This window comes from Neomonachus schauinslandi, chromosome 7 (assembly GCF_002201575.2).
Source record: "Neomonachus schauinslandi chromosome 7, ASM220157v2, whole genome shotgun sequence".
NCBI classification, from domain to species: domain Eukaryota; kingdom Metazoa; phylum Chordata; class Mammalia; order Carnivora; family Phocidae; genus Neomonachus; species Neomonachus schauinslandi.
Genome location: NC_058409.1, coordinates 14,730,244 through 14,740,791, shown reverse-complemented (window position 1 = coordinate 14,740,791; position 10,548 = coordinate 14,730,244).

Here is a 10,548-nt window from a genome sequence, read left to right as displayed (position 1 = left end):
GTCCCTTTTTAGTTGTATGGATTGTGCTTTTGAGGTCTTACCTAAAATCACTTTACTTAACTGGAGACTACAAGGATTGTCTCCCAATTTTTCATCTAGATGTTTATAGCTCTAGGTTTTACATTTAACTCTAAGGCCCATGTCCATTCTGAGCTAATTTTTGAAGATGGTACAAAGTAAGGCTCAAGGTCTGTTTTGTTTGTACATGTTTGTGGTTGTCCACTGCCATTTGTTGAAAGGAATATCCTTTGCACTGCACAATTTGTAGAAAATCAATTGATGGTGTGTGTAGGGATCTATTTATGGAGTATAAATTCTACTCCATTAATCTGTATGTTCATTTTTTCCTCCAGCACCATACTGTATTGATTACTGTGGCTTTATGCTAAGTTTTGAAATGTGGTGGTATAAATACCTAAGCTTTGTTGCTCTTCTTCAAAAGTGTTTTGGCTATGTTACTTCTTTTGCTTCACGAACATCTAATTTTGGAAACAGCTTGTCAATTTCCATAAGAAATGCTGCCGAGATTTTAACTGGGATTATTAAATCTATAGAATAGTTTCCAGAGAATTGACATTTTAATAATATTAAGTTATATAATGCATGATCATAATATATTTGCTTATACTTTGTTTCCTTAGACTTTAAAAAATTTTTTTGTCAGTTCTGTAATGTTTAGTATGCATATCTTATGCTTTTGTTTTTAGGTTTTAACTAAGTATTTAATGTTTCCTGTACCTTTTAATTCCAATTTATAATTGTTCATTGCTAGCCTACAAAGCCACGGTTGAGTTTTGAATACTGACTTTGTCTTCGGCAAACTTGCTAAAGTAATCATTTTAGTAGCTTCTTTGGTAGACCCTTCGAATTTTTCCACACGGAAAAGCATGTCACCAAGTAGAGACACTTTTTTCTTCTTTTCCAATCCATATGCCTTTTTTTCCTTCTTCATTGCACTGACTAGAACCTCTATAATGATGTTGAATAGGAATGACAACGAACATCCTTGTCATGTTCCTGATTTGGGGGAGAAAGAATTCAGTCTTTCACTATTAATTATAATGTTAGCTATAGGATTTGGGAGAAAATTCCCTTATCTTCTCAGTTTGATGAGAAATTTTAACATGAATGCATGTTGAACTGTGTCACTTTTCTGTACCTGTTATGATTTTTTTCTTTAGTCTGTTGATATTGTGAATTATACTGATAAATTTCTGTATATTGGACCAATCCCCCTCCCACTGGATTATAAGCTCCACAAGGACAGACAGTGTTGTACTTGAGCTGGTTCACACTGGCTTGTGAGAACTGTTAATATGGAATTTTGAAGAATTGGTTGTTAAAACTTTAGTAGATGGAAGTCAGCCATTGTGGGAGTATTCACACAATAGAAATCAGCAAATATTACCAATCAGGCTTTGCTATCTCTTGTTTTTCTGGTTATTTAATACTGCGTACCCAACCATCCCGAAGCTTAATGACTAAGCAGCATTTATTCTGGTTAGAGATATGCCATATGACAGGGGTTAGTGCCCACCAGAGTCTTTGTCCATGGGTTCCATTCAGTGTCAGTTTGGCAAGATGAAGTCTCAGGGCTGGATTCGTCTAAAGCTTTTATCAGTCACATGTTTGGGGCCTTAGATGGGAAGACCTGTGTGTGTGTGTGTGTGTGTGTGTACACGTGTGTATGTGTGTGTAGAAACATTTTATAAGGATTCAAGGTGGAGGAGGAAAATTATGTGTATGGCTCCATGGAGATTCTCCAGGTTCTCAGGCTGATGTTCCTGCTGCTGCTTGCCAACCTATCTCATCTGTGTTCCTTGTAAATATCATCACTAGTGGGTGCTCATGGAGGTATAAGGGGCAGGAACTGGTCTTGTTTAGATAGGGAAGCATGTGGTGGGACTTGAGGCTTGAACAGCTGAGATTATTTAGGCACGTCTATTTCAATGTAGCCACTCCACATGATCTGTGTGGTGTGACAGCCTTAGGGTAGCCAGACTTTTCAGATGTTGACTCAGAATTCCTTACATGTGTATTTCAAGAGAGATAAAATCAGTCAGAAGCCATATCATCATTTATAACCTAACCCCCAAAGTCACAAAACATCTCTTCTACTGAAATCAGAGACCTTAGACTCTTGATAGAGGGGTTCATCCTCACATCACAAGAAAACATATGTGTTGGATTTATAGATGCAGAAATATTTGGAAAATACAATCTGCCAGTTCACTAATGTATCCTAAATGTCTATGTCAATGCTTTGTACAAAGGAAGGACTCAATCAATATTTGTGGAATAACTAAATAAATCATTCATTCATTGTGCTCAGCTGAAATTAAATGGAAATGAATGTGTCATTCTGCCTGGAAAGATCATAGTCTGGAAAAACACAGAGGCTCATTCCTGTTCCCCTAAGTAGACTGATTTAGTTTTATGGTAACCCAGGCTATTCATTGCTGAGATTTCTTATTCTTTTTACTACTGTCACAGTCTATTGGCTCCACTCACAGATAGGAATAAACAGGGAGTAAAAAAAGTACTATGTAATTTTATTTTTTCTTGAGAAGTAACTGGAAAGGAAATGAAAAACCCTTCTCAGTGAAACATAATAAAGTTAAAAGTTTTATAACATTTTTATCTCACTTTAGTCAAGGGAAAAGTTCTTTTTCCTCCACATAATCACCTCCCCCTTTCAAGAGTCCACATTGTTCAAGCACTTGGCCTCTGGATAACATGTTCTATACACTGAGGGTGGGTTTGATGGAGCACATGGAGGGACTGAGTAGAGTCCTAGCTAACTAAGTCATCAACTGATGAGCTAGGCATGACTGTTGGCAACCGGTCATACAGAAGGTTATGTATTTAATAACACAGCATGAATCCTGCTTGGATTCCTGCCCTCGATATGGTTGGTGCTATTGTGGTTTCTGTCTCTTGCTGTTTTATCTGTGTGATTTCTCTCTCCTTAATTTTCTCAGTAATTGGCATCTTTTTAAAATCTTGGCTCCAAAATTAGGAAGAGAGAACATTTGCTGTGTGCCACTTTGGATCTCCTAGTTCCCACACTTAAACTTATAATTTTTTAGTTTTGTAGTAGAGTGTTTGTAGTCTTCATTTTTGGTTTTAGAGTCTTTTGTAGTTCTATAGGCTGAGGAGGTTGGAATGGGGAAGTCAGTGAGGTGGGGGTTTGGGGGTATAGGGACCCTGGTTAAAACAAGGAATTCCCGGACCAGTAATTAGAGATAAATTCCCAGTGAGTGCATGCGTGTGTGCACACACATACTCCTACTCACATATACACATAGTATCAAGATATAGGAATGTTTTCTTTCTGTGCCCAACCTATAGGATTACCAATTAACTTATCTTCTAAACCAGAGCATGTCTGAGAGTTAAATAAGGGACTACTGGTAATTATCTGCTGATGACAAGCATAAACCAGTGCTGTATTGGACCAACTGGGACTATGGTCCCCCTAACAGTAACCCACTCAACTGATTCACAACTTCAAGTAGAAATGACTTCCAGAACCAAAAGGTTTTTTTTTTAAATATTAAAATCCTTCAGGATGGTCATCTTTTATCAATTTTATATTAAATGTCCTGCAAGAATCATATTGGCTAGATGAGCAGTGATTCAGATGTTGCTAGGCAATTTATAGTTGAATAAAGTTTTTTAGTTTTTTTTTAAGATTTATTTATTATTTGAGAGAGAGACAGAGAGAGAGAAAGAGAGAGAGAGTGCAAGTCGGGGGGAGGGCAGAGGGAGTGGTAGAGAGAGAATCTGAAGCTGACTTCACGCTGAGCTGCGGAGCCCAACCCTGGGCTCATCTCACCACCCCAAAATCACAACTGGAGTGGAAACCAAGAGGCAGATGCTCAACCTACAGGGACATCCAGGTGCCCCTGAATAAAGTTTTTTAAAATAAATACCTTCGGGAATGCATTTGCTTCTCAGGAATTGTACAGAAACTATGGCAACAATATGACATTCTTTGAAATCATCTTGAACCAAAACAAAATAGCAGAAAGTCGTCTTTACGTGATTTCTGTATTTCTAAGATATTTTCAACGTACTGGCCAAGACTGCTATCTCTGGACACAGATGCTTGCAGTGCAACCTAAGGCTCCGACACCTGTTAGTTGTGTGGTCTTGGGCAAGTTATTTGGCTTTCCATGTCTTCGTTGCTGCAACAGTAAAGTTGGGATAATTCTAGTACTTGCTTCCTATGGTTGTTGTGAAGATTAAATTGCTCGATATGTAAAATAAGTACAATACTTGGCACAGAGTAAGTGCTTGATTTAGCATTGACTGTGAGATCCCTTGCTTCTGTGAATGGCATTACCGTCCATAGTGCTCTGGCACCTGGAAATCATTAACATAGTCTCCTTTTATCACTCATCACTAGATGTCCAGATAATTGCCAATTATTAGTGTACCAATCAATGAGATTTCCTCACTCCCTTATTGCTCGTCAACCACATGATATCCATAGGCTAGCCCGCGTGACTTTTATAATGCATAATATAAGAAACCACTTTTTACTTTTCGATAAATCCTTCCAGTAGCTTGGAATCAGCCTTGGATCAGCATTATTGCAACCTTCAAAATTTGGCTTCTGCATACTTAATTCCCCAGCCTTATTTCTTGCCACATTTTCCTCCTACTAACAGACCCGCCAGACAAACCTTCTTTTAAAGCTCCATGAAAAAAACTGCCTCATTTGAACCTGCCTTTCATGTTTGGTTTTTCTCCTCTCTTCCCTTACTTTGGCTTTAAAAGGTCTTTTTATTCTTCGGGCCTCAGCTTAGCTGTTATGACTTAAAGCTGTTATGACTGTTTGGCCCACTTAAGTGAGGTTAGGAGCCTTCTTGCTGCCTCCCCACATGGCCTGTGCATCTCTTTCTCAGAGCACCTTCTAATATGAATACAGACAGTGCACGGTCTGATGCTTCGGATAGAATATAAACTTCCGGAAAGAGGCTGGCATGCAACCAAAGAGGAGAGGCCTCTTTGTTGTATTTATGCTCCGTGCACAACATACAGCATGTAATGTCTATTTGAAAGATGACGGTTGAATGAATGAATGACTACAAAACTGTGGTTTTGCTTAATGAATTATAGGAAGAGATTTTTGCGTTGGTTTTTGGCTTCTTAAAATAAAAATGCTACTATCATTTTCCCATCAAGTTTAAGGCTTTTCTAAAATGACCTTTTTAAAAAGTAGGGGTTTTCTACTTAGAAAATCCTTACGATGAAATCAATTCTCATTAAATTTGTAGAGTTGTTTAGAGATAAGGAGACAGGGGAGCATAAAAAGTTAATTAAGGAAACAAGAATTTGAGGAAATGTTGTGTCATCCCTGAAATTGCAAAGAGAATTGAAAATACACTGATTCTTATGCCTTGTTGTTGTATATTCTTTTGCTGCATGTACTATTCCATTAACCTGTCTTCCCTTGTCCCAGAGCCGTATTTCCATAGACAGCTTTATGTGGCACATCCAGCCAGATGGATGCCTAGAAAGAGAGAACTCAGATTTTCATCTGGCAGCAGTAAGAATTCAAAACTATAGCTCGTGATTACTGACAACTGAGGACTTGTTTTTGGTGAGATTAAAATCCTTTTATTTCAGGATATTGATAAGCATGAAATTTTGTCTCATTTTCTTTAAGGAATACCTTCTCATTATAGAAATAATTCTTTTAGGACATTGATAACAAATATCCATTCCTCTAAGGCTGTGCTGTCAATATGTCAGCTGCTAGCCTCAGGAGGCTACTGAGCACTTGACATGGGGCCAGCCCAAACTGAGAGGCACTCTAAGCATAAAATGTCAAAGACTTTGTTAAAAAATGTAAATTATCACAATTTTTAAATGTATCTTAATATATTTTGTATTTAGTTATATTTTACATATAACTGGTATGTTTATGAAATAATATTTTGGATATCTGGGTCAAAAGAAATATCTTATTAAAATTAATTTCACCTGGGGGGCCTGGGGGGCTCAGTAGGTTAAGCGTCTGCCTTCGGCTCAGGTCGTGATCCTGGGGTACTGGGATTGGTCCCGCATCTGCATCTGGAGGCTCCCTGCTCAGTGGGGAGCCTGCTTCTCCCTCTCCCCCTGCTCGTGCACACACTCTCTCTCTCTGGAATAAATAATTAAAAAATTAAAATAAAAGTAAAAAAAATCTTTAAAATTAATTTCACTTCTACATTTTTATTTTTTAAGTGTAGATACTAGAAAATTTGAAATTATGTATGTGGCTCACATATTTTCATCAGAGAGCTTTGCTCTAAATGGATCAATTTTATAGCTTGTTTTGTGTGCATGGGGTCCTGAAAAAGTTTGAGATAAAAGGGCTTCAGGCCAAGCACCACTGACAAAGTTAGTGAATACATTTATGTCATTGTGTACCATAATTAGTTTGTACTGTAGATTAATGCACATGGGTAGAATTTTTTTTCTTCTCTAAGAATACTTATTTTTTTAAAAATATATAAATAGTGTATATATATATATATATATATATATAAAGATTTTTTTTAAGTAATCTCTATACCAGGGAGCTCAAACTCATGACCCTGAGATCAACAGATGTATGCTCTACCAACTGAGCCAGCCAGGCACCCTTAAGGATATTTGAGACATGTCAGTCATCAGTCATATGACCTATTCTTGTGAATAGTTATAGTTTACTGTTTGTATCTCGGTCAGAGATTTTATGTTTCTTTAAATCTTTTGATATAAAAATCACACTTCTGAATCTTCAACTGAATTCATACTTATTTATGTTATTTACTCTAAAATCTCTGAAGGAAGTTGGGAAATTGTAACTTCTATTGCATTAACATTGGCCCTTCACTGTCAATTTCCCTCCTGTCCTTGGGAGCAGAGAATCCGGCTTGGGGACACCCACTAGGTAACTTGTGGGTTGGCAGGGACTTGCCTCCGAGGGGCAATGTGTGAAGCAAGGCAGTCTGGGGGTTCTGCCAGGGGAAGCTGAAACCAAAGCCCAGCAAACAGCCCAACTGTGCTGTTAGTAAAAAGAGTGACAGATTCGGCCAAGGTTGCAACAGTTGGGAACTATGGAAACTACACTAGACTGAGGGTAAACAAGGGTGGCAGACTGGCCTGGAAAATCCCTTGAGTTTGTGGGACCAGAGCAGATGGTGTTTTTATGGGGCATCAGTGGCGCTGAGCTACGTGCAGAGGGGTGGAAGGTCGTTAGACACCAGCCCATTTCAGACAACCAAGTACTATTTGTATAAGTTTAATTGTATCAGAAAATAAAATTTGTATTTGATACAGAAATAGTGAGTTTAGTTTGTGAATGGTGTCAAGAACTTTTTCTGCATTCTCAAATTGAGCTAGTGGTTGTATGTAATAAAAAGTTATGGTGTGCCTCACGTAAGAGTGAAATCAAATACGATCTTTTGCTTCAAAATTCTTAACTGAGCTCTCTTGTATTTGCTTTTCATTTTGGCACCATCATTACATGTCAGCCCTCTGAGTTCATTTATACACAATACATGGTTTTCTGAAATAGATGATAAACCACTGGTTTGGGAGCTTTTCAGTAATGTACTTCCACAGCCATGGAAAACAACTACAACAGTAATTTGTGTGTGTTTGTACAATTTTAAGTCTATTTATTTACTAAAAGTAATGATGTAATGTATGGGGATTAACATAACAATAAAAAAATAAAAGTAAGTCTATTTAAATTCACTCTTCTCAGATACGGCTTTAGTATAATCAATTTGTGCTTACTAATATTTTGGTGTCTTAGCCAGTTCTTTGGAATTACCCTGAGAATGATGTCAATTACCTATCCTGGGGATCTCTAGAGGGATAAAGTGATTGAAAGCAAGTGACTCATTGAGTGTTGTAAGGAGAATACAGTCGAGCTGGAGTATGCTTTGGGAAGGGTTTCCCATCAGGGAGTTGCATTTTAATTTGGGGTAGAGTTGCTGAGAAGATAAATTTTTATCCTTTACAAATGGAGAAATTCTTTCTTTATTGACGATACCTCTATGAGGTCATGGAATCACATTCACAGAGACGTTTCCCTCCTTAAAACTTTTGGGCAAAGAATGAGGAATTAAATACTCTCTGGCTCCCAGAATCAGATGAAGGCTGAGGAGTTATCAGTTATAAGACTTCTTCATTTACTCATCAGCATGATGAGGCCAAAGCAGAAGTCAGAAGTTCTAGAACCATCTCTGCTGCCAATCTTGTCTCTATTTTTCCCACATCACAGAATCCTTACCTCTCCAAGTCCCTTTGGGCTTCTGGTTTCCCACTCCAATGTCTTTACTTTCACTTCTCAGCATTGAGGCCACAGCGTTGAGGTTACACTATGGTGATCCAATTCAAGACTGACCACAGATCGGTTTTGTTCACTGTCTGTGACTAAAGGCCAGGAGGAAGGGTAGAGAGGTGCTGTCGCTCGGTTGAGAGAGCACAGATTCTAGAATCACACAATGATTTGGTTAGAACATATGCTCCAATACTTCCTAGTTAGGTAAATTTCTTAACTTCTTTATGTCTGTTTCCCTATGAAAATGGAATTAAAAATAGCACTTTTCTTAGTGGGCTGCCTTGAGGATGAGTGAAGATTAAATGAGAAGTGGTGAGCCAGTTCCTTGCATGTGATAATTACTAGAAAATGCTAGTTAGTGTTGTTGTTGAAGAAAAAGACTATCTCAGCTCACTGTCACATCTTCTCTGAGCTCCTTCTGGGTACTTCAATAGGTGGACAGGGTTATAAAGAAGGTTGGACAGTATGCAGTGTACTGACAGTAGGTAGTTGATGGACAAATATAATCTGAGGCTGTCTTCAGAGAATCCTCTGTCTCACATACTAATGCATACCATAATAAAAGCCTGTAATTATCATTAGATTTTTGTATATGCAGAAACCCCATGGAACTCAGTTATTTTTAATGAAATCCCCACTTTCTCAAAACATAAATCATGAACAAGTTTAAACATTAAAGCTGCCTTAGAGACCATCAAAATGTGACTCTGCACTGACTTAGATTTATCAATTCTATGTATTCATCTTTTTCTCTTTTAATTAAAAGCTGGTGGATAGTCAATCATGCCATGAATTGTACTCTATCACTTCTATCAGAGCCTTTGATACAAGACGCAGAAACAATTTCCTGATTGGAGATTTTTTTTCTTTGTGTTGGCATGATTTCTGTTTATCAGATTAAATACTACGAAGAGGAGAGTATGTGATGGATTGAATGTCATCTTCAAACTTGATGAATCACAGCATAGCAGAAAAATAAGACCTCAGGAATTAACAATAACACCTGATGAAGGAGTCAAATGAAATGACCCCATTTGTTTAAACATTCCAGAAAAAGTACTAGTGTACTTTGTGTTACTAAAATCATAGATCTTTCAAAATTGAGGTTGTATGAATTTTACAAATCTGCTATCATCTCTTATCATTAAAAAGGATTTTTTAGATCAATTAGCTCCAGAGATTTGCAACTTTTCATTGAATATTTGATGACTAAAGAATGGTAAACTGTTTTTCTGTTTTCCATTTTTAGAGATATGAGCCAGATGTCCCCATAGAAATAAGACTCCATTCTGAGAGAGTAATAGATAGGAAGGCATGGTAGATAAAAACAAAGCCTTTGGGTCAGACATTTATGGTTAGAAAATACTGTGTGCCCTTAAGCAAGTTTATTAGCCTTTGAGCTTCACATTTCTTGTTTATAAAATAGTTTTGATAATAGAATGTACTTATCGGGATTTTGTCTGATCTTAATGAATCCATCCATGGAAAGGCCTTAGAAAAATTTGTCTCATAGGAAGCATCCTGCCAATTAATATTATCATTATTGTTAATATTGCTATTATTGTTATTCCATATAAAGGAACTTTTTGAACTTTTAGAAACTAATTCTTACCTATTCAAGACTTACTTTAGGATTCAGTTCTTAGTTGTTTGTTCTAAAATAACAGGGTGAAAAAAATGAGATGAGGATATAACAAACCAGAAGCTGCTTCTCACCATCCAAATAAGCCAACACTAAAATTCTAATAACCAATAATAATTTTGGATAAATATGCATTATCCTTACATTATTTAAATTGGTGATGTAATGTTACATGTCTTGGGTTATGAGAGAAGTTAGGGATTAATATTGCTTAATTTCTCTTCCTATATGCCTTCCAAAAACACTCTGGCCCTAAGTGGTTTTTGTTTATCTATTTGAATATTTATCGTGCCCCTTCTGGTCCCAAATTCTATAATTCTGAGTATAATAATGGAATTATTGGGCACCTGGGTGGCTCAGTTGGTTAAGCATCTGACTCTTGATTTCAGCTCAGGTCATGATATCAGGGTTGTGAGACTGAGCCCCACGTTGGGCTCCATGTTGGGTGTGGAGCCTGCTTGAGATTCTCTCCCTCTCTCTCCATCTGTCCCTCCTCTCTTTCTCTCCTTCTCTCCCTCTCAAAAGAAAGAAAGAAAGAAAGAAAGAAAGAAAGAAAGAAAGAAAGAAAGAAAGAAAG